General features: G+C 37.1%; 1 pseudogene; it reads left to right on the top strand.

Moving 5' to 3' along the window:
* Positions 1 to 628: 628 nt before the first annotated feature.
* LOC149167619 (serine/threonine-protein kinase PBL34-like) overlaps positions 629 to 24,469 on the top strand; it is a 36,221-nt pseudogene continuing 12,380 nt past the window's right edge.

The following is a 24,469-nucleotide window of genomic DNA, read 5'->3' as shown; positions in this document are numbered from 1 at the left end:
TATAAAGTACTTATCACATCGTGGCTTTCACAAAGGCGTAGATGTTCAAAACATAAAAACTACGAATTACAATATGGTCTGGACCCAACGAAATAATACAAATTGTTATAACTTAAATCAAGTCCGACCTATCATGAATATCTATTTGAATGAAATAATCATCTGTCTAGGGAAAAACACTCGAAAAATTTAAAAGCACACCGCTCATCGCAAATCGCAAAAATACCAAAGTGACTTTGAATTGGTCTATTCCATGTAACTCAACATCACCAATTTGAGATATTGCAATAAAGCCATTTATCGCATTCGCTTGATCGGTATCACACTTAAAACACGCCAATATGAAATATCATTTACAACTTGTGATGCGATGGTTTGATGAGGCATAAAGAAAATCACATGTAGGTCTTAATGAGTAGTTAATAAGGTTTAATCGCATTTACTCTTTTCGTGAATCGAGAAGATTGATTTCTTTTTTACCTATCATGAAATAAAAGCTTCATCTTTACATCGTTTCAAAGTTTGCTATGTTATCGTGTTTCCACTTTCATTTTCGGTCTGTGTTTCATTCTGTTTTGTCCATTGCCAAAATTTTAGGAAATTCCCAATTAAAGCAACACTTAGGAAAATGGCTAAGAGAGGAAAGAATATTGTAGAGGTTACTGCGTCTGAAGATTTAGAAATGCTTCCACTGTTCTTTGATACTACATGCAACAAGGATGGCAGAAATACCTCATGGGAAGCAATGTACAATCTATTGGAGGAAGAAAACCCAAGGGTCTCAGTGACTAAAGCAACAACAGATGCCGAGGTCTCATCCGAGGCTTATTATTTTGAAGCATCATGTTCTTTCTTACATAGAATAGTTGCAAGGCCTAAAATATTGCCATACATTGATATGGTAAGATGGATCATCAACAATGTAGACATTTGAGACAGAAAATTCAGGAATTCCAAGCACAAAGTCATGGGGTCATTTACACTAGATAATCTACATCGAATGTATCATCTGCCAGAACCACACGACAAATCCTTCATTGAGCGCTTCCCTAAATAAAATGAAGACCTGATGGACAACATGTAGAATTGGAGGTCTAGCTCCAACAAGTTCAAGCGGGAGAAAACTGATATGTACCCAATTTCACCTCTGTCAGCCCCACATAATTTTGTAGCCGCAATGATGTGTAGGCTATTTGGAAAGGGAGATAGTACCAAGTTTTCTATTGAATGGGTTCCATTAATTGATGTGGTTATTAATTATATCATTATGAACTTGAGCAATATTTTATCAAACAATTTGGCTATGTCCATTAGAGAATATAGACAAAATAGAATTATCATCTCTCGGATTGTCCCTCCTTTTTATATGAGTGCATATGTGATGGATGTTATATGTTTCTTTTCAAATTTTCCTAACATGCGTTGGAAAAAGACTCTACAGGACCCTACTCCTATTCATTTTTATCATAAGATTTTATGGCAATCACAGTTTAACTCCCACTTTTACAAAATCTGTCATGGTGTTATGTTACCAATTCACCAAACTATTTTTTATAAGAAATCCCCTAGGCTATTAGAGGAAGCTAAAACAGACATCTTTCCGGTGGAAAGATGGTTTTGTGAAGGTTTATTTACTTATGTTAGACATTTTAGGAGTATCACAACTCCTCATGTTCTTCCATGATATGTTCCTAATAATTTATTGGCAAGAGAAATTTCCTATCAAACAATGGGGGATGGTATTACCAAAACCCTCAAAGAAATGAAGAAATCTATATGGCCTACATTCTTGTTGCAATGTGGTGCTTTTGCATTACATGATTTTGGGCATGCAACAAAGGAGATAAAAATATCACATCCTTGAATCTGGCTACTGTCCCAGATAGGCAATACGACCTTAACAAGGTTTTCCAGAACTTCACTGCTATGGTTAAAGTTAGACAGTTTAATCATGAGAACGATGATTTCGATGATCTCTTCGAGTTAGCTGAAATATTTTCATAGGTTTTACATTTGGCATCCATAAAATTGATCCCAACAGGCCTCAACCACTTCCATATATACAGGAACAAAAGGTTAACAAAGTTCCATTTGGAACTATTAAAGATTGAAGAAAAAATTCAATGAAGAGAACCCACTCCCAGTGTAAGCCGGAACAAGGTTCTTAATATAATTTTGATAATGGATCTCAAGGGAAATTGGTTCAAAGTTCAGTCATTTTGAACACCAATCTCAAGATATGGAAGAAATCCTCTAGAAAAAACCTGAGGAGGACATCGAGAAAAGTGTTGAAGAAATGACCAAAAAGGCCTTGACTAAGGAACACATGGAGACTGACTCCACACAAGTCATGCAGAAATGACCAAAGTCATTGATTTGGATCAAGAATGGGAGAAATTACAAAAAGCTCCAATTACAACAAAGAGAGATGAGCCTTGAAGGAACATTTGGATTTCAGACTCCTCAACAGACTTAGTAGGTGATAAGCACAGAGATAACGATACAAGGGGTTACAGCTACTAAAGATATTGATATCATCGCTGCCTAGCCAACTTTGGTGATTGTTCTAAAAATTTAGGAAATATCCCCACTAGATATATTCTACAACCCAACACATAACGGTGTAGAGAAGAGGCAAAGAAAGAAGAGGAAATTGGATACATCAGCAATATTAATTCTTTAAAATGAATCGATGGAGGTAGTATGGAAAGACACCCCCATCGATCCAATAGAAAACCTTGATAAGATATCATAATTTGCAAGTGATTATGCAACTGCGACAATTGATAAGGCAGCCGAAGCTTGACTTTTTTCTCAAAGAAAAAGAAGAAATATTTTAGCTATTAGAACAACTTAACTAGGAGAGATAGAGCACTAACAAACAAGCAGATACACAGATGGCAGAACTACATAAATATTTTGAACATATTACATTACAACATCAAGCAAACATCATAGAGAAGGATTCATAGATTAATCAAATGCATACTATAATAGATAAACCCAGAGACAACCCTCAAACGAAGGAATTTATTAAAGAAACACTTAAAATAAACTCTCTGTTATCACAACAACAAGAAGTATTCTAACAAAAAATCTCATTGATCAATCCATATTGTGAAATAAGTGATGCATTAACCAATCAAGTGGTTGATAAGAGATTAGAATATGAAGAGATCAATAAGAGAATTTCAGATTTTATTTCTTGGCAGGAATCTGAAGAAGGTAGAAAATTCACTCTGCCAAAGATCGAGGAGTCCCACAAGGATACAGTTGAAGTAAAGAGAAAGGGTAGCGGCTAGAGAAGCTAGCACAACAAATAATATAATTAAATATGTGATCAAAAACTTTGATAGTTCCAATCTCATAAAAGAATGCAAGCAGGAAATTATCCCACACTTCAAACAGTTAGAGAAATAGTGGAAAGAGACCCCCAAAACAAAACAAAAGGTAATAAAAAAATTGTCTAAGCTTGACTGGGAAACTTATTGGAAGTTTCTAGTGAAACCACATAGTCAATGGATGAATCTACATTGTCTAACAAATTACACTCAAAAGATGGTGCCACCACTCTCCGATGTTGTATTTATGGGGAAATTAAGATCTAGAATCGGCTAGCCACCCCAGGTGAAGTCGATGACATATATCTGTGAACTAAAGGACAAAATGGCTGATTAGAACAATTCATGTTGGAAGAGATCCTCATCATTTTTATTTTTATTTTAGTTTTTATTTTACTTATTCCGAGGAATTTTGTTTGAAACCTCCTCAGCTTTTTTTGTAATAATCTATTTTTGATACATATTTTGTATTATTTAAACCTCTCTCATGCATTTAGGGAGAGGTCTAGAATTTTATCAAGCATGATTTGTAAAGGCTTGCACATCTGTAATTTGTGACTTTCTTGATTAAATAATTGGAGCAAGGGCTTGATTTTCTTAAAAATTGAAGCATACTCTACTGAATTTGCACTTTTGTACTCTTAGATTATATTTAATCGAAAGGAAGCAGATCAATATTGTTGACTTCATGAGTAGAACCTCTCATATATGGTAATTATATCTTTATGGTTGAGTTTTGTTTATGAATTATCAACGATATTTTCTTATATTGTATTATGTATGAAATCTGAGCTACAGTTTGAAATTATAGCTATTTTGGAAAATGTTTTAGCTGTAATTCCTTATTAATTACATGAGCAATTGATATATGTGATATAGTTTTCATAATTATTTTGCCTAACTATTTAGTCAAAATAATTATCATTAATGATTTCATCTCTTATAGCAATTGAATGATCTTTATTACCTATTGCTCTAATATATCTTTGTAGATCGCGTGATTTAAGTTATTCCCCGGGTATATTAAGATAAATGTCAGAATAGATAGTTTCATGTGTTTTTTGTTTAATTAGAACATTTTGGTTAAGTAATTTCCCATTATACCTTATTTAAAACCACAATCATCATCCTATCAATTATTTATAGGAAACTATTCCCGTTATCCCTAGTCGGATCCACCATATTAAATGGAAAAGGAGTTTCTTCCAAGGTCCAGACTACGTGGTTATCCCCCATGTTGTTGCAACAGAATTCCGAGGCTTCAATAGAACCCAACCAAATCCTGGCTCGACTACAACAACTTCACCAAGTTACAATTACTACAACTAGACTATGCCTTGTTCACCTAAGAAATTCCTATAACTCATCTTAGGTTACTCATGTTGAATCTCAACTTATACAACTTAACAAGTTATGAAGACAAGGCTCACATCCAACCATGGTCATGACACAACTAAGAAACATAGTTTATATCTTGACATGCCATAACTAACACATCTGACAATCCCTTGGCACCATGTGGCACATGTTAGCATCCCCTACATTCCTTGGCATGTTTTGGCACTCCTTAGCACATCCTAACACACTATGACACCTAACACACCTAGTCCTCACTGACACTCTCAGTAACACTCTTATTCATTCAAGCTCCCTTGTGTTTCCCTAACACTCACTAGCATGTGTTGGCGCCACACCTTGGTGCCTAAAACATCTTGGCATGCCTTATCACTTTGCATGTCTTTGGATGCCTAAAATTCCTTAAAACTATCTAGCATGTTTTAGTACTCTGTGACATTCCCTGGAACACCTTGGCATTCCCTAGCTATCATGCCTTCATAGATAGCCTTAATTTTTTTGCGACTTGGAAACACAACCAAGTCATTGGAAAAACAATGTTTTTCCCAACCTAAAGACTCCATTTATCTAAAATTTCTCTATCCATGCCTTATCACAACCATATGCTTGCCTCTTGCAACTCCTATTATAAACTTATCCTAACATACTTCGTCCTTGGGACAGCTGGAATTTGTTGACGCTCCTTAGCACACACTCTTATTTGTTCATTTCCATGCATTTTGACTTAGTTCTCCCTTGTGATGCCTTGGCCCTCTCTAACACTCCAAAACATGCATTGACAATTTCTAACATGTGTTATCACACCTTTTCATTCATTGTCATTCCCTGACACTCCTTAACTATCATACCCTCACAACTACCCTTACTTTTTTTTAGCCTTAGGAACCCAACCAAGTCCTACCTTGAATACAATAGCTTGACCAAGTTATAATTACTACAACTTGAAAATGCCTTTTTCACCTAAGAACCCAATATAACTCATCTTAGGCTACTCATATCCAAATTCAACTCATCCCACTTAACAAGTTATGAAGTGATCAAGGCTCACATTTGATTGTGGCCATAAAACAACTAAGAAACATAGTTTACATCTTGACATGCCATAACACCTGGCACGTTTAATAATCCCTTGGCACTATGTGGCACGTGTTAGCATCCCAAGAATTCCTTGGCATGATTTGACACTCCCAACCACACTGTAGCACTCCCAGATTGTTATGAAACCGTCTCACAAAAAGATAGAAAAGATAGATCAACAACTTAAAAATCAGCCTCTTCGAGGGGGAAACCTACTTTACATTACACAAATGAACAATTCTTGGATGATACAAATGAGAATACCTCCTTTATATATATAGGAGTATAAGGGGTCACAATAAAATTAGAGCCGACATAACAATAATAATGTAAGGGCACAACAATAACAATAGTGGGATTCTATGGGGCACAATAATAATAGTATGGGGACTACATGGGCACAACAATATAATAAGGGGGTTGCACTAATAACAATAAGGGGTTACACTAGTAGTATAGGTACCTAACATGCCCCTTTCCTTCAAAAAGTGTTTTCCTCAATGCTTGAGTAGTTCTGGATTCTTCAGTATAAAATTCTCGTCGTCCCATGTGGAATCTTCAGTGGGTAAGTTCTTCCACTTGATGAAATACTAGGAAATTGATTGATTTCATAGCTATCAAGTTCTTGTTTCCATGATTTCGCGAGGTTCAATTATGATTTTTCCTTCCTCATCACATTCCAACAATATTGTTTGAACTAGGAGCTTGTCACCTATAACCTTATTTAAGCATGAAACATGGAAAACTGGGGGCACTTAGGAAGATGCAGGATGCTCCGATTTGTATGCCATAGTACCAACCTTTTGCAGCACCTCGTAAGGACCATAGTACTTTAGTGATAATTTATTATTAGCCTTAGCTTTGGTTAAGGGACATTTTTTTGTATGGTTTTATTCATAAAAATATCCAATCGCCTATATCAAAACTTCTTTCACTGCGATGTTGATCTATCCATTGTTTCATTTGATTATGCACCAAAGTGGGGTTATCGTTTAAAAGTTGGAGAACATGTTGTTGATGCTCAATGTGATATTTCACTACTTGAACCTTTTTCTTCTTGACATGTCCTTCTATCTTGAGATTTTGAGGAGTGGTAATTCTTGTCAATGCAATATAAGATATGGTCGGATTCATTTCTTGATGCTTGATGTGATCTTTTACTTCTTGAATCTTTTTCTTCTTCATATGTCCTTCTATCTTGAGAGTTTGAGGAGTGGTAATTCTTACCAATGCTTTATAAGATATAATCATATTCATTTCTTCTTTCTCTAGATTTGTTTCCTGGTGTATATCCTCTTCTTTTGACGTTTCTTGATCCTTTTCTTCCTTCTCTTCACAATCTATGTAAAATAATTTCTTCTCAGCACACTTATGACCTTTAGTGTTTTTGCTATCACAACTATAACAAAGCCCTTTTTCTCTTTTTTCTTCCAATTGTTGTGGTGTAAGCCTCGTAGGTTATGGAAGGCTAGGATCAAAAACACTTCCATATTTATAGTTGTGAGTGGTATGATTCCTTGTTTCCATAATTCCGCTTTTAATTTTTCTTGCCAACCTGAATGCCTTCTCCATTGAATCAGGTTCCCAAAGACGAACCTCATGTTGAATGTTTTCCTTTAATGTCCCTATGAAGACATAAATCCTTTGCTTCTCTCGAATATCATTTACCCTTGTATTCAATTTTTGGAAGTCCTTAATGTGCTCTTCCATTGAAACCTTTTGTTTGAGATTTATCAATTGGCTAAGGAATGTGTCGCTCTTTGTATCCTCATAATGTGCTATCATTTCCTCCAAGAAAATTGACCATGTGACAAGTGGTTTATGAGAACAAAGCCCTGTATACGATACAAATGATTTGGTTCTAAATATAAATTTTCAATATGTACCTTTTGTAACAGTTGTACATCATGTAGATCAAAATATTGCTCCATTTGTAGTATCCAATTTACCGGATCCTTGCCATCAAACTTCCTCATATTGTTTTTTTCTTGATTTTAGGAGCTCGATCTTGAATCTGTTGTATCTCCAAAATTTCATATCTCCAAGGTTTGAAATTGCGATCCACAGTAGCCCTCTACATCCTATTTCCAATGCCACTAGTCTGATAAAAATTGGATTCTTCAAGAAAGAGTTATGCCTAATCTCCCAAGATGACCTAATTATATACTTTTTCAGTAGAGTGAACTTGTACGAAGTACCATTTGTCATTGTTTCTACCTTTGGACCTAAAATTGATACAAAGAACACTACAGGTTTTCCTCCTTTTGTAACTTCTTACTAAATTTTAATTTGATGCTCAGAAAGAAAGTTATGATGATTCTCCCTAGGTCACCGGTTTGGGATATAGTTTGGGATTTTGAAAAACCCTAACTTCCTTGGATCATATCTCCGAAAATAGAGCGAGACAAGATTTGAAATTCAGATCCAAGATTTAGAGAGATTTCGGCTCAAATGGGTTTTTTTTAGCTTCTGAAATGTCTCAAAAAAAAGTTATGGCGAACATGCCACGATGACCTGTTTAGAGCAACGAAACCCTAGAATCCAAATCCCTGATACCAAATATTATGAAACCGACTCACAAGAATATAGAAACGATATATCACCAACTTAAAAATTGGCCTCTTCAAGGGGGAAACCTCCTTTACATTACACAAATGAACAATTCTTGGATGATACAAATGACTAGACCTCCTTTCTATATATAGGAGTCTAAGGGATAATAATAAAATTAGAGCCAGCATAACAATAATAATGTAAGGGCACAACAATAACAATAGTGGGCTTCTATAGGGTACAATAATAACAATATGGAGACTACATGAGCATAACAATGTAATAAGGGGGTTACACTAGTAGTATAGGGACCTAACACTGACATGCCCTAGCACTCTAGCATGCCTTGTCACTACTTGCCATATAACCTTGTAACTCCCTCCTTAGCACACATGGAACTCACTGACACTCCCTATCAAAGACTCTTATCTGTTCATTTCCATTCATTTTGAACTAGTTCTCCCTTGTGTTTTTGTGGTACTCCCTAACACTCCCTGGCACACATTGGCGCACTCTCGCACCTAGGACATCTTGGCATGTCACCCAAGCACTCTAGTATTCCTTAGCACTACCTAGCATACCTTGTCACTCCCTCCTTATCACACCTATAAATCATTGACACTCCTTGTCACACATTCTTATTCATTCATTTCCATGCATTTGAAACTAGCTCTCCCTTTTGTTTCCCTGTAACTCCATAACACTCCTTGGCATGCATTGGCACACCCTATCACCTGGCACATCTTGGCATCTTTCCCCAACCTCTAGCATCTCTTATTATTGCCTAACATACCTTGTTACTCCCTCCTTATCACACCTGTAACTCACTAACACTTCATGTCACAAAATCATATTTGTTCATTTCCATGCATTAATCTAACCTAGTGCTCCCTTCTGTTTCCTTCGCACTCCCTAACACTTCCTAGCATATGTTGGAACACCCTAGAACCTGGCACATCTTGGCTGCATGCTACTTTGGAACTATAACATGACTTAGTGCTACTTAGCATACCTTATTAATCCCTCCTTAGCACACCCAGAACTCACTAAAACTCACTGTCACACACTCGTATTCATTCATTTCCATGAATTTTTACCTAGTACTCCTATGTGTTTCCTTGGCACTCCCTAACACTTCCTAGCACATGTTGGCACACCCTGGCACCTAGAACATCTTGGATGCATGTCATCCTGACACTCTAACTTGAATTAGCATTGTTTATCATACCATGTCACTCCCTCCTTAACACACATGGAACTCGTTGGCACTCCATGCCACACACTCTTATTCATTCATTTCCATGCATTTTGACCTAGTGCTCCCTTATGTTTCCCTAGTACTCCCTAAAAATCCTTAGCACGCATTGGCACTTGAAACATCTTGGTATGTGTTGGGTTGTGTTATATTCTTTCCACGACTAGCCTACCCAGTTTACCAGGGGGTTAGACGGGGGGCAAAGCCCCCCCTTCATTGCACTGACTATGCAGTGGGGAGTTCATAGGGGGTTTGAGGGGGGTGGTAAGCCCCCCCTTGGTTGCACTGACTACGCAGTGGGGAGTTCATAGGGGGTTTAGGGCAGCCCCCCTCTATGGGGTTTAGGGCAGCGGCCAGGGGAAATTTTTCTGGGACCCTATATTAGGTGGGCAAACCTACCTATGGTTTTTTGCATGGTTTTTGCACATGGTTTTGGGCGCGATGGTTTTCAGTCCATGGTATTGGATGCTGCAGCATGTATATATATGTATTGTAACATTGAAAGGAACATAATGAAAAATCAATCTGGTAGTCTTGGTTTTGGGATCTAGGGGAAAATCTCTGTGTATATTTTTTTTTATGTGTTATGCTCTCATTATTGTTTATTTTCTTCTTTTTAGAATTCGTATGTAGGTAATTTATGTACGGGGCTAAAACCTACAATATGCTTCCCTATGAGTCTATCATGCCTTGTCGCTACCTAACATACGTTGTCACTCCCTCCTTAGCACACTTGGAAATCACTGACACTTCATTTCAATGCATTTGATATTGGTTCTCCCTTGTGTTTCCCTGGCATGCATTCACACCACATGCTGGAACTCGACTCATCTTCACATGTATTTCATGCCTTGGAACTTCCTATCATGTGTTAGTACTTCATGGCATTCCTCGACACACTTTGGTACTCCCTAGCTCTGATTCCCTTGTAGATATCCTTAGTTTTTTTGCGACTTGGGAACCCAACTAAGTCATTGGAAAAACAATGTTGTGCCCAACACAAAGTCTCCCTTTGTCTAAAACCGACTTTTCCATTTTCTTATTATAACCATAGGATTTCCTCCAACAAGTCTTATTCTAACCTTTTCCTAACACACTTTATCCTTGAGACACCAAGAATTCATTGACCTTCCTTGGCACGCACTCCTATTCATTCATTTCCATGCATTTTGAACTAGTTCTCCCTTGTGATGTTTAGGCACTCTATAACGCTCCTCAACATGCATTGACACTATCTATCATGTGTTAGCATGCATTTTCATTCCTTGGAATGCCCTGACATTGCTTAATTATCATGCCCTCACAACTACCCTTACTTTTTTGTAGACTTGAGAACCCAATCAAGTCTTGCCTCGACTATAGCATCCTGACCAAGTTACGGTTACTACAACCAGATTGTGCCTTTTTCACCTAAGAATTAAATATAACTCATCTTAGGCTACTCATGTCCAATACCACTTTATCCCACTTAACAAGTTACAAGCTACCAAGTCAAGGCTCATGTCCAACCGTGGCCATAAAACAACTAAGCAACATAGTTTACATCTTCTTGACTTGGGTGTTCTTCTTTTGTAAATTTGACCCTTGACTATGCCATGAAAACCCCACAAAACATTCTTAAATGATTGGAAATCCTCTTCATGTGTGAAGATAGTGAAATGTGACAAGTCATCCAAGATACCTCCAAATATTTGATTTGTGCCTTAGGGAATGTGAAAGATACCCTTAATAGAAAACATGCATGAATATTTGTAGCCAAGTTCCATGAGATGTTTCCACATGTGCAATTGTGCTTCCAAATATGGAAACTCAACAAGAAAAGAAGCCTTAAAATGTAGGAATTTAAAGGGTAAGTTCCTTAGATAGAACACCAAGGGATACCACTCACAAACAGATCACAGATCAATACACCAGTATTCTTGACGTGGTTAAAACCCTCAAAGAGGGAAACAGTCCAAGAATTGAGCCAACATGGCCACTTTAGAAAATTTATCAATGTAAAAGAAAGAGAATTTACATAAGCCTCTCTCATGAACTGTCTCCTTACAAATGACCCTCCATACTCTTTAAATAGAGATCATGGACCAATCAGGTGTTAAGACATAGATCAAGTGTCAGCAATACGAAGGAGAGAATGAACTGTCGGATCACTTCATGTCTAGAAGATATCATGACCATTGGATTGTATGTTACAAAAGTACAAAGTAAAGAAACACACTTTACCTAACTCTACACTAGACCAAGTTATACTTAACTATTTCCTATGTGTCATAATATCCTAACATCCCCCCTTAAGAACAACTTGGGATAGGATTGAAGGATGTAAAAATATGACACAATAGGAGAAGGAAGGAGGAATTAGAGATAATCCCCCCTTAGTGACAACTTCTTGAAATCCAACCATAAATCGAAGTTTAGTAAACTTCACCTCTGTGAGAGCCTTTGTAAAGATGTTTGCAACTTGATCATTGGTTGAACAATATTGCACTTCAAGAACATGGTCATGAATGATATTTTTGATGAAGTGCATGAGTAGTTCAATGTGTTTGTTGTGATGATGTTGGACTATATCTTTGCATAGTTTAATGGAACTTTGATTATCACACCAAGGTGTAGTCGGATGATGCTGCTGAAAGTTAAACTCTAACAAGATATGATGAAGCCACAGGGCTTCCTTACTAGCTTCTACGGCACCGTGATACTTTGCTTCTGCTCAAGAAAGAGAAATGCAACTGTCTTTCTTGAGAGTATGTGTAATAGGTCTAGAACCAAGAATGAAGACATAACCTGCAGTAGACTTCTGATCATCAGGGTCACCATCCCAATCAAAATCAGTGAAACCAACCAATAGAGGAGATTATTTTGCACTATAATGAATCCCAAACTAAACTGTGCCTCGAACATAATGAAGTATTCTTTTAGTTGTTTTCCAATGACTTTCATGTGGGTTTTGCATAAACTGAGCAATAAGGCCAACAAGAAAGGAAGGTCAGGATGATATGGGTTAGATACAAAATTTTTCCTACAAGCTGACAGCATAAGGTAGCATCAACTTTAGGGGAAGTACATGTGACTAAAAGTTTGGATCCACATTGAATGGGAGAAGGGGCTGGATTATAGTCCTCTGTGTGAAAGTGACGTAGAAGATCATAGGCATACTTGGACTGGGAAAGGGAAATAACTTCTTTGGATTTCAAGACTTCAAGACCAAGAAAATAATGCAAATGTCCTAAGTCCGTCATTTCAAACTTCTTTTTAAGGTTGGACTTCACATGGTTTATAAGGTTGGGATCACTACCAATAAGGATAAGATCATCAACATAAAGAACAAGAATGATAAGAGATTTACCCACTTTCTTAGTGTAGACAATATTGTCAAAATTACACCTAGAAAAGCCAATATCTAAAAAAAAATCTAACCATTTTGGAATACCAAGCGCGAGGGACTTGCTTGAGACCATAAAGGGATTTGTTAATCCAACATACAAGGCTAGAGTCTGTTTGTATAAATCGAGGAGGTTGTTCCATATAAATTTCTTCATGCAAGTCCCCATACAAGAAGGTGGATTTAACATCCATTTGATGGACTTCCAAGTTGAAAGAGGCAGCAAGGGGAAGAACAAGGATGGTAGAGTTCATTTTGGAAACATGGGAGAAGGTTTCAGTATAGCCAATGATTTCAACTTGTGTAAAACCCTTAGTAACAAGACGAGCTTTGTGTTTATCAACTTCTCCATCTAGTCCAAACATGGTTCTATAAACCCATTTGAATATAAAAAAAATTGTCCCTTTGGAAGAGGAACAAGGTCCCATGTATCAGTTTCCAATAGTGAATGATATTCTTCATTCATAGCTACATCCCAATCTGGATGGCCTTAAGCTTTTGCCAAGGTGTCAGGTGCTAAAGCTTAAGCTAATAAAGAAGAGGCTCTATCAAACTAAGAAAATTTTCGACGTTGATCTGTAAGATCACCTGCAAGAGAACCTTCTGAATCCCAAGTCGCGCGGACCCATTTTGGAAGCTAAGGAGATAAAGGAATATTTCGATAAGGTGGGGGATGGTTTTCATCCTCACTGTCATCATCTGAAGAATAAATATTTTTAGAAGTAGAAGGGATAGAGAGGTGGCACATCTACTGAACTAGGCTCGTAGGCCGATATATTTTCAGCAAAATTTACATATCTTCTAATGATAACATTTTTGGATTTAGGTGGAACAAGTCTATATCATTTGACATCTTCAGAATATCCAAAAAAAATACATTTTTCACACTTAGGTTCTAAGGCTTTATGTTTCTCATCTGGAATATGGTCCCATGCTTCACTTCCAAAAACACGAAATTGACTTACATCGAGTTTAATTGAGCTCCATGCTTCTTCTAGAGTGATATTCTTTAAAACATTAGTAGGAGTGAGATTTACTATTTAATTTGCATAGTTAATTACTTCTACCCAAAAATTAAGACTAAGACCTTTAGATTGAAGCATACAATTAGCCATTTCCTTTAAGGTGCGCTTCTGCCTTTCAACTACACCATTCCGTTGTGGAGTATATGGAATAATATTTTGCAATTGAATTCCATGCTCAGTGAAAAAGTTGATGAATTTGTTGTTAACATGTTCTCCTCCATTATCATATCTTATCTTAAGGATTTGATGTCTATATTGTTTCTCAACAAAGGCCTTAAAGGCCAAGAACATGTTAAATACTTCACTCTTGAGTGTTAAGAAGTATATCCAATTTTGTCTGGAGAAATAATCAATTAAAGCTAAGAAATACTTGTAGCTAAAGAGTGAAACAACTGGAAGTGGACCACATAAATTACTATGCACAAGCTATAAAGGGGTTGAGGCATGCCAAGAGGAAATTTTTTCAAAACTATCCCGATGATGTTTCCTAAGTACACATCCAGAACAAACACCATCTCTACAAGATACCATAGGAAGATTTGTTATCATATTTTCTTTACATAGATTTTGAAAGGAGCAATAGTTTAAGTGACCAAATCGCTCATGCCAAAGTTTGTTCACTTCATCATTATGAACAACAAATACCAAGGGAAGAGTTGATGACCCAAAGTTTTTAAACTTATACAACCTTGTAGAATCATTAGTAATTCAAGTAGCTAAAATCTGTCTAGGATCTCTTAGGTCCTTAATTACAACATCATGAGGAAAATTCAACGATTTTACCTTCACCTAAATGAATTATCTAATATAAAAATAGAAGGTTGCAGGATAAGGTAGGAACACATAATACATCGTTAAATTGACCATTGTCTAATGAATAGTTCTAGCCCCTACAACACTAAGATATCTATCATCACTAACATATATATTTTTTGTGTTATAATCATTAAAGAAGAAAACATGGCTTTTTTTTTGCCATGTGATAGGAAGCTCCAGAATCAATGAGCCACTCATGAGAATGAGAAAAAGTAGATGCATTTAGTGCATAACCAGACGAGATTCTTGACAACCACATGTAGAAAGTGTTATTCCTGAAGATGAAGTTGAAGTTGAAGACTGATCCAAATGGATCTTATTCTTGTTAATTATTGCTTCCAAGGCTTCCATGTTCTTAAATCATTTGGATTCTAAGTAGCCATCTCGATTACAAAATTTGCAATGTCTATCAGTCTTTTTTCCTTTATTTTTATTTTCCTTATCATTTTGTGGAATTGATTTTTCATTTTGAGACCAAAATTTCTTAGGACCCTTGTTTGGCTTAGGACAATTCTTTTTAGGATACTTCTTCTTAGGATTCTTTGAATTTGGTTGTTGTTGGGCTATTAAGGCCTTCTTCGAAGAGTTTCGAGTATTAAGAAGACCAAGATGTAAGATTTTTTCTTGTTTTCTTATTAAAGAATCACAAAAGACTTCAAAAGATGGGGACTTGTAGGCTTGTCCTTAAGAAATAAATGCTTCTCTAGTAGAATGGAAGGTGGAAACAAACACAGAGTAGGTTGGTCCTAACTTCATAAGAATGGAATAGATAAGGCTATCATCTTCTTTATTAACCTTAACACCTTCCAAGTGAATTATAAGGGTCTCGAACTTGCACAAAAAATATTCAATGGAAGAAAAATTATTGGGGTCCAACATATGCAACTCATTTTAGAGTTGATGGGCTCAAATTTCATTTTTAATTCCAAAAACATTATTGAGTTGTTTCGTTGCTTCATCAAGGGTATCAAGTTCTGTGGTATGGAATCTAAGGTCTGGAGAAATAGACATCCATATCAACCCACATGCTTGATCTTTCTTATTTTTCCATTTGGCTTGCTTATCTTCATCTTTAGGTTTAGACTCTTGGCCTGAGGCTATTCTATAAGGACCTTTACTTCTAAGTAAATCCACAATGTAGGACAACCATTGGAAGTAGTTGGTGTTGTTAAGAATAACTTGGTGTGAAATTTCCATTTTAATAGAAACTGAAGATGTAGATGCTGAAACTAGGTGTTCTAATGCAAAGATCTCGAAAATTGGACCGATTAAAAAAAAGTGGCTTTGAAAATGGCTTCCGGATGAAGTTACGACTTTTTGAAGAAAAGTTGTTGAAGATGTTGATGAAGTATGTGAATGGTCGGAAGCAAATGGTAATGTTATATTTAAAAAAAATCTTCCCCTTTCCAAACTTAATATAATTAGCTCACTTTAAAAAAATATTATTATATGTTACCCACTTTTATAAATAAGTGAAAGTCACTTTTACAATGGTACTTTGTGAGCTACCAACTAAATTGTAACTTAAATAAAAGATAAAGTGACTTTAGAATTATAAGTGACTTACTTTTTATAATGGCTGAGAACACTTTTAAATAAAGAAACTTTAAAACATAAGTTACATGTGCTTTTTGAAAAAGTAACTCAATGAAAAGAAAGACTTGAAATCAAGACCTCTATTCTCATATGTAACTTTGGACCAAGTGAACTAGTTTAAAAGGTTAGTAATTTTTTGAAAAGAGGAAGGTGTTTTTATTTTATTTTATTTTTATTTTTATTTTTTTAAGCTTTGGGGTGTGTGCTTACTTGAAAAACACCTTTTTTCCTACAAAACAAAAAAAAACACACACAAACCAAAACAAACATGCAAAAGAAAGAAGTCTTACGGCTTAAAGTGAAATTTTGCTAAAAACTAAATATTTTCTTCAATGTTTCTGATTTTTCAAGATCACACTAAGGTGTGGAAGAAAAGAGCATACTCATGAGAAAAATCCTTCCTTTCTGTTTCTAATTTTCCCAGATTGCACAAAGTCGTGAAGCAAAGAGCATACGCAAAAATCAAAGCTATAGATCCGATAATAAAAATAGAGAGATAAATAAACTGAAATAAATAGAGAGATAAATAAATAAAGTTGCAAATAAAGATTGTATACCTCTAGACCTTTAAAATCACGTAGCTAGGGCTACCAGAAACATTTTTGTGTGAAACGAAACAAGTTCCTCACTGGAATAAATGCTCCTAACACAATAGAGTAGTCCTCTTGGTCTGAAAGCAGTTAGAAAAATAGATCTAGGAAACAACAGTCAGATGTAATTATACCGACTTCAGATTTGGATCACCAATGGATGTGACCCTCAAATATCTCTAATACCAAGTAGGAATTTACAGGGTAAGTTCCTTAGATAGAACACCAAGGGACACCGCTCATAAATAGATCACATATCAGTACACTAGTATTCGTGACATGCTTAAAAGCCTCAAAGAGGGAAACAGTCCACAGCCCGAGCCAACGTGGCCACTTCAAGAAATTTATTAATGTAAAAGAGAGAGAATTTACATAAGCTTCTCTCATGAATGGTCCCCTTACAAATGACCCTCCATGCTCTTTAAGTAGAGATCATAGATCAAGCGGGTGTTCAACCATGGATCAACTATCGGTAATACCGATAAGAGAATGAACCATCAGATCACTTCATGTCTAGAACCTATCATGACCATCGGATTGTAAGTTACAAAAGTACAAAGTAAAGAAACACACTTTACCTAACTCTACACTAAATGAAGTTATACTTAACTATTTCCTATGTGTCAGAATATCCTAACATAAAATACATGAATGTCTCTCAACATTTGATTCAAGAAAAACCAACCCTTACCCTAGTCTTTCTTTATTGGAAATTTAGGCCTTTTGTCACAAGGTATCTTCTCTTATTTAGAAAGAGGACATATAAAAGCTTTTAGATGTTTTTAAATGGAGTACTCTTCACCTATGTCCTTCTCCTTTACACCACATGATACAATTGCCAATTTTCATATTCTTGACTATGGCATTCTTCTTTTATAAATGTGACCCTTGACTATGCCATGAGATCCTCCAAAATCTTCTTAAATGATGGGAGCACCTCTTCATGCATGAAGCTAGTGGAATCTGACAAGTTATCCAAAATTCCTCCAAATATGTGATTTGTGCCTTGGGAATTTTAAAGGTACTCTCAATAAACAAATGCATAAAGATTTGTGGCCAAGTCCCTAAATGTGATATTTTTTCACTTGTGCAACTGTGCCTCCTTTTGATGCTCAAACTGGTACCCTAGTTGTGTAAGACTCCCAAGGTGTCACTTTAGGTCAACTCAAGGTTGTTGCACTATCACCTTATCAACGAATCTTGTCACTTTGGAATACTTATTGAATCTTGGGGGTATCCCAAAGCACAAATTTATGGGGTCTTTTATGTGACTAGATCCCTAGCACTGAAAGCCATCTTTACATTGGATGGTTCAACATCTTGATGATCCCTATCCTATTGACCAAAACCTTTGTATTCATTATTGATTAAATTTCAACACCTCTAGTAGATATTGATGGTGTTCATGAGCCTATTTATGGTTCTCTTCTTTCTGGAAACAATATTATCTCCATTGCCATTATTTGATGAATGGCTACACAACAGGGGCCCTATGAACCAATCATTGATGTTGTTGATGTAGTTCCCATGAAACAAACATTCAATGGTCTATCTTAACCAAACACTCTATGATGGGTTTCATAGATACCCAACCTATGACAACGAGCTACATTCTATTGCCAAAGCCTGTAAATAGTGGAAGATTTATACTCTACCAAAGGAAATGGCCATCCAAACCAATTGTAGGCGTTTTCCTATTCTAGATAATCCTTGGTAGTTACTACCCTTGGATTTTATGCCATTTTTTCCCTCAATCAAGCATGGTAACAAATGTGTTTTTTTTTGCTGTTGATTGCTTCTTTAGGATGGGAATTTTGGCACCTTGTAAGAATATTGTCGCAACAAAATCCACTCATAAGTTCTTCTTTGAGCATATTTTGGTTCATGTTGGGGTTCCAAAGACCATATTTCTTGATAAGGCTAGTATGTTCCTTAGTATTTTTTGTTTTAACCTTTGGTCTATGATGGACATAAAGCTTGACCAAATCCACTACCTTCCATCCTTAGATTGATAAATAAAAATTATTAGTCAATAGGATTATTATAGATGTCTTTAGAGTATACAATTGAGAGCATCCACATACACATGTTGAAAGAATTCCATATTTTCAACATAAATTTGACATAGCTCTTCATATTTCTATTGGCCACAAGCCTTTTGAAGTGTTCTTGGGGTCCCAACAATTGGCACAAATTGAGTAAAGCAACCAATTTTGAGGAGCGTATTCGACAAATTCAAAAATGAGTTCATGATATTTTGTAGAAAGTTTCCAACTCCAAGTACAAGTAGATACAAAATCCATTGGGTTCCACATAAGTTTAAGGTTGGTGGCAAGTTATGGTTGGACTTGCATAAAGGGAAATTGAAAAAATTCCATAAGAAGCTTATACCACTTTGACACAAGCCTTACACCATCACTAAGGATATGGGTGATAATTCTTTTGAGGATAGTCATAAGATGATTTATATCACTTCAAAGGGATATGTTAAGATGATTTATGCTTGATGGGGTGTATGTCTAGAAATTTTCGTTTAAATAAATAAAATAGATGATTGCCCCATTACCGACATAAGTTATTGTGATATTATAATTGAATGACAATAGATAACTACAAAAGAGATTTTAAGAATTGACATTTTTAAGTATAGGGATCATTATAACTAAATTTTTTAAATATTACATCGCTCTAATATTATTTAACTTATGACTATTTTTTTTAAATATTATCACTCTAATATTGTTTCTCTTACATGTTCCGGGTTTAAGATATTGTGTGTATGATATGAGAAGACCATTTCAGGTGGGCCATATCTTTGGATTTCTTGTTTTAAAATCTTCTATACCTCAGATTCCCATAACCCAAAACGTTTTTATGTCCATTTGGGGGATGAAATTTCCTCTAGAAATATGGGGGGGAGTGAATGAGGGGAGGGGGAGCGAGGTTGAACCCACGACTCTTGCAATTGATCTTGATCTCATACCATACCCAGATGCAAGCACAGATGAATACGAGGATGCCCACATTGACAATATTGCATGAACAGATTCAAACCCGACTATCATGGCTATTGTGACGGTGTTGTTGCAAGAGTTAGGGAGAAAATTTGAACCGATATGGATTGAAAAAACTCTGTAGCGTGTTTCCAAGGCGTTCAGGGATGGAACAAGAGATATGCATTCAATATGCCTATTTCTTTGTACTTTTTTGCATATATATATATATATATATATATATATATATATATATATATATATATATATATATATATATATAATTTGGATTTGATGGCCTCCTATTATCTATTATTGGTGTTGTTGGTATCTATTGAGGACAAAGATCACAATTTTTTTTGCTTATGTGCTAGATCCTATACTTCTTGGAGAAATGCTCCTTAATCATGGTCATTCCTCCCAAAAATCACATTCAATTGGAAACTATCTTTCCTCGCATACCCTGCATTCCTACATTTTTGCACAATTGTTCGATCAAGTTCAAACCCACTAGGGCAAGCACAAACAAAAATGGAATCGAGGGGAAAAATTGCAACCATTAAAACCGATAATTGATTCATACCCTATTTAATATCGTGTTCCAGGTGGATATTGGTGGCCACCCACCAACTCCACTTGGACCCACACCATTGTTTCTTTCATTTTTTCAGTTTCCTTAATTGTAGCATAGTTTACTATTTTTAGTAGTTTTTCGGGTCCTAAACTTCTGGAGCCGTTTTGAGGCCCTGAATGATTTTTTTTGGAAATATACCACCAAAGATTTGTTGATAAGATAGTATTTTTCATCGTATTCCTTGGAGAGATATTTCTAACGGGGTATCATGCACATCAAATGGAGATAATATGACCCAAGTCACGACCCCGGGAAGTTGGTTGTCCAACTAACCCCAACGGGAAGCATAAACTCTTGGCGCTACATCTCCTCAGGTTAGGGTTTTGGTTGTTTAGGGTTTTCTCTTATTGTTCAATAATAAAAAGGCCCTTGAGCCTCATTGTAACACAGTTCAAAAGCATGTAGCCGCCACATCTCTTCTCATAGATAACCTACTATTGCTCGAGCTAGTCTTATTTCCATTCTGTTTGTAAGCATATTTCAGTATTTGATATTAATGCAATGAATTTTTATTTCTACTACATCTTTGTATTTATGGTTATATCTGTAATTTTTTTCGTTCCTGTTTCAATTAGGATCAGTGGTATGAGAGGGGTCTTCTCTTTATCTATTTTTCTTTACATGTCCCCAACGAGGTCGGGATATAAGGAGTTAGGGATTGAACTAGTCGAACATTTGCAAGACCAGGCTCGCAAATCCTGACAGCCTCCCATGGCGGATGAAAAGGAATATGAGGGGGCAGGATATCTTATCAAAAGCTTGCTCGAAGAAGCCCTCGAGCGATAAAGGAACTCGATGATGGACAATCTTTCTTAGATCCTTTAGTGGCTACCCAAGGTCGACGCATCTACTTCCAACAACTACTTTGGAAGAGCCTCACCCTTTAAGGTACAAGTTAACTTTGACATTCCCAAATTTGAGGGTCAGATAGATGCAGACACTGTAGATAAATGGTTAAATATTCTAGAAGGATATTTTTCATTCATGATTTTTCCAGCGAGGAAAAGATCACTTTTTCACTTCTCAAAGCAGCCCCCCATGTCAAGAATTGGTCGGAAACCTATCGTGAACTGAAGGATGAAAGTACGAACTCACTATTTTCAGTTGCACCCACTTGGAACTCATTTCGGGATGCCATCTAGGAGTAGTACTACCCTATCGGGAGCTATGAGGATAAATACATAAAGTGGACAACGCTGTGACAGGGAAGGAACCAAGATGTGCCAGAGTTTACCAATGTTTTTCATACCCTTCACACGAAGTTGGGTATGAAGGATGTTGAGAAGCATTTGGTTCTCAAGTACTATGACTTCTTGCATAGGTACATCTAGGACAATATGGAATTCCTGGATATCTCCTCACTTGGCACGACATACAAATATGTTGTCAAGATCGAGCAAAAGTTTAAACAGAAGAAGAAAGACTTTGGAACTCTGGATCTAAAGCAATGGAAATGTGCCCCCAAGCTGCAGAACCAAGGAACAAGCCAAGGCAGGGTGGCCTAGGACAGCCCATCAAAGCTGCAAGCAAAGAACAACACTGCGAAGCCAAATAAGGACACCGGAAAGTGGTGTGAGTTCCATAAGAGCTCCACTCACAGCACAAGTGAGTGTCGGGCCAAGCAGTGACTAGTGGCCGAGCTAAAGGCTTCGGAATTAGATGCATGTTCTGACTCTAAGTCAAAACCCAACAAGGGGAATGACGAATGGAAGTAGATTATCGATGCGGAGCCCAACGCCACTATTGCCACCACAAAGATCCAGAAGGAGGAACCCGAAGATCTAGAGGAGGAGGCCTGCCTCTTCCACTCCCAGATGGGGGTAAAGGGTTCCCCGCTACAATTCATTGTCGATAGTAGGAGCCAAAAGAACCTCATTTTGGTAGAGGTTGTGAAGCGGCTGGGCTTACCGACCATAGCACATCCACAACCGTACACCATCAGGTGCCTTCACCAAGGATGGGATCTCCACATGAGACAAGAGTTCCATCTTCCATACAACATCAAGCCCTACACAAATGAGGTATTATGTGACATTGCTCCCCTTGATGTTTGTGATGTATTATTAGGCCAACCATACTTATGGAAATGACATGTTGTGTATGAGTCAAGGCCTCATGCTGTTATTGTTACTTTGGGTAATAAGTCGTACAGGATACTAGAGGTAGCATCACCTACCACCATCTCTTTGGTTATTGCAAAGCAACGCAGTAAGCTCATTTCCAAAACTGGGAATTTTTTTTTACTGATGATATGCCCTTAGGAAAACAAGAAGATGATGGCGATGACCTCCAGATAGGGCCCCTTTGCATGACAACAATAGATGAAGAAGGTCATAGAGGAGTACGAGGACATCTTCACCTCCCTCACAAGGGTGCCTCTGCACTGTCAAGTCAAGCACTCCATCGATCTGACCCTAGGTGTGCTACTGCCCAATGGACCAATCTATTAGTACTCCATTCTGGAGAATGACAAAATCAAGAGGCAGATTCAGGAGTTGCTACAGAAAGGTCACATCTGTCTGAGTCCATCACCCTGTGCGAGCCCAATCATGTTGGTACAAAAGAAGGATGGGACTTGGAGACTCTGTATTGATTATCGGGTGCTGAGCAAGATCACTGTCCGGAATAGGTACCCGATCCCATGGATTGATGACCTTCTAGACCAGCTGAAAGGGGAAAAATATTTTAACAAGATCGACTTTAATTCAGAATATCACTAGGTACCAATTGAACCATCCGATTTGTGGAAGACTGCCTTCAAAGCCAAGGTGGGCCTTTTCGAATGGTTATTTATGCCTTTCGGGTTGACGAATGCTCCTGCACCCTTCATGAGGCTAATGGATGATATCTTGCAGCCATTCACCAACTAATTTGTAGTGGTATACTTGGATGACATCGTTATCTTCAGCCAGAGTTGGGAAGAGCACCTCCACCACATCCGGCATGTTTTCCAAACACTGCGACAACACAAGCTATGTGCCAATTTGGAGAAATGCACTTTTGACATGAACCAAGTTCAGTATTTGGGATATATTATTGATGAATGATGGGTTCATGTAGATATAGCCAAGATCCAAGTCATTTGGGATTGGCCAGATTCATGTTAGGATTCTCTCATATCACTTGGCTCTTGAGTTAAGTCACCAAAGGAGGAGTGAAAGAAAAATTCTTTTGGTCTGAATCTCAACAGAAGGCATTCAAAGAGTTGAAATATCGCCTCTTCTCTGCACCAGTGCTAACATTACCAAACTTGCAAGAACCATTTGAGATCAAGACAAATGCCTCTGACTATGCTATTGGGGCAGTCCTTACTCAATAGGGGCATCCAATGGCATATCACAGTGAGACACTTACAGACGCAGCTCAGAAATATCCCACTTATGACAAAGAGATGTATTCCATTGTGCAAGCCTACTGATAATGGAAGCATTACATATTGGGGAAGGAAACGATCATCCACACAGCCCAGCAGCCCCTGTAGTCCATACAGACGCAAGGGAATTTCCAGAATGATTTCCATCAAAAGTGGTCCACATACCTGCAACAGTTCCATTTGAATAACAAGTATAAGAAGGGAACACCAATAATGTTGCATATTACCTTAGCTAACCACCAATCATGGTGTTAACCACCATTCTCAACTCTTGTGGGCATGAGACTTCTGATTGTCCACTTCTCTACAAAAGTGACCCAGAATTCATCCACACATACCAGACGCTCTTGGAGTGTCAGCAAGTTCTAGATTTTCACCTTCAGGATGCCTTATTATGCCACCGGGGACACCTTTGTGTTCCTTCAAGTGAGCATGCCAAGATGATTTGGGAAGCACAATACATTCAGGCTGTTGG

The sequence above is a fragment of the Pinus tabuliformis genome, chromosome 5_1 (genome assembly GCF_031772625.1).
Source record: "Pinus tabuliformis cultivar Carrire ecotype Pingquan chromosome 5_1, CPIR1, whole genome shotgun sequence".
NCBI classification, from domain to species: Eukaryota; Viridiplantae; Streptophyta; class Pinopsida; order Pinales; family Pinaceae; genus Pinus; species Pinus tabuliformis.
The sequence above is the reverse complement of the archived record's forward strand: the minus strand, read 5'-3'. Positions and strand labels throughout refer to the sequence as shown.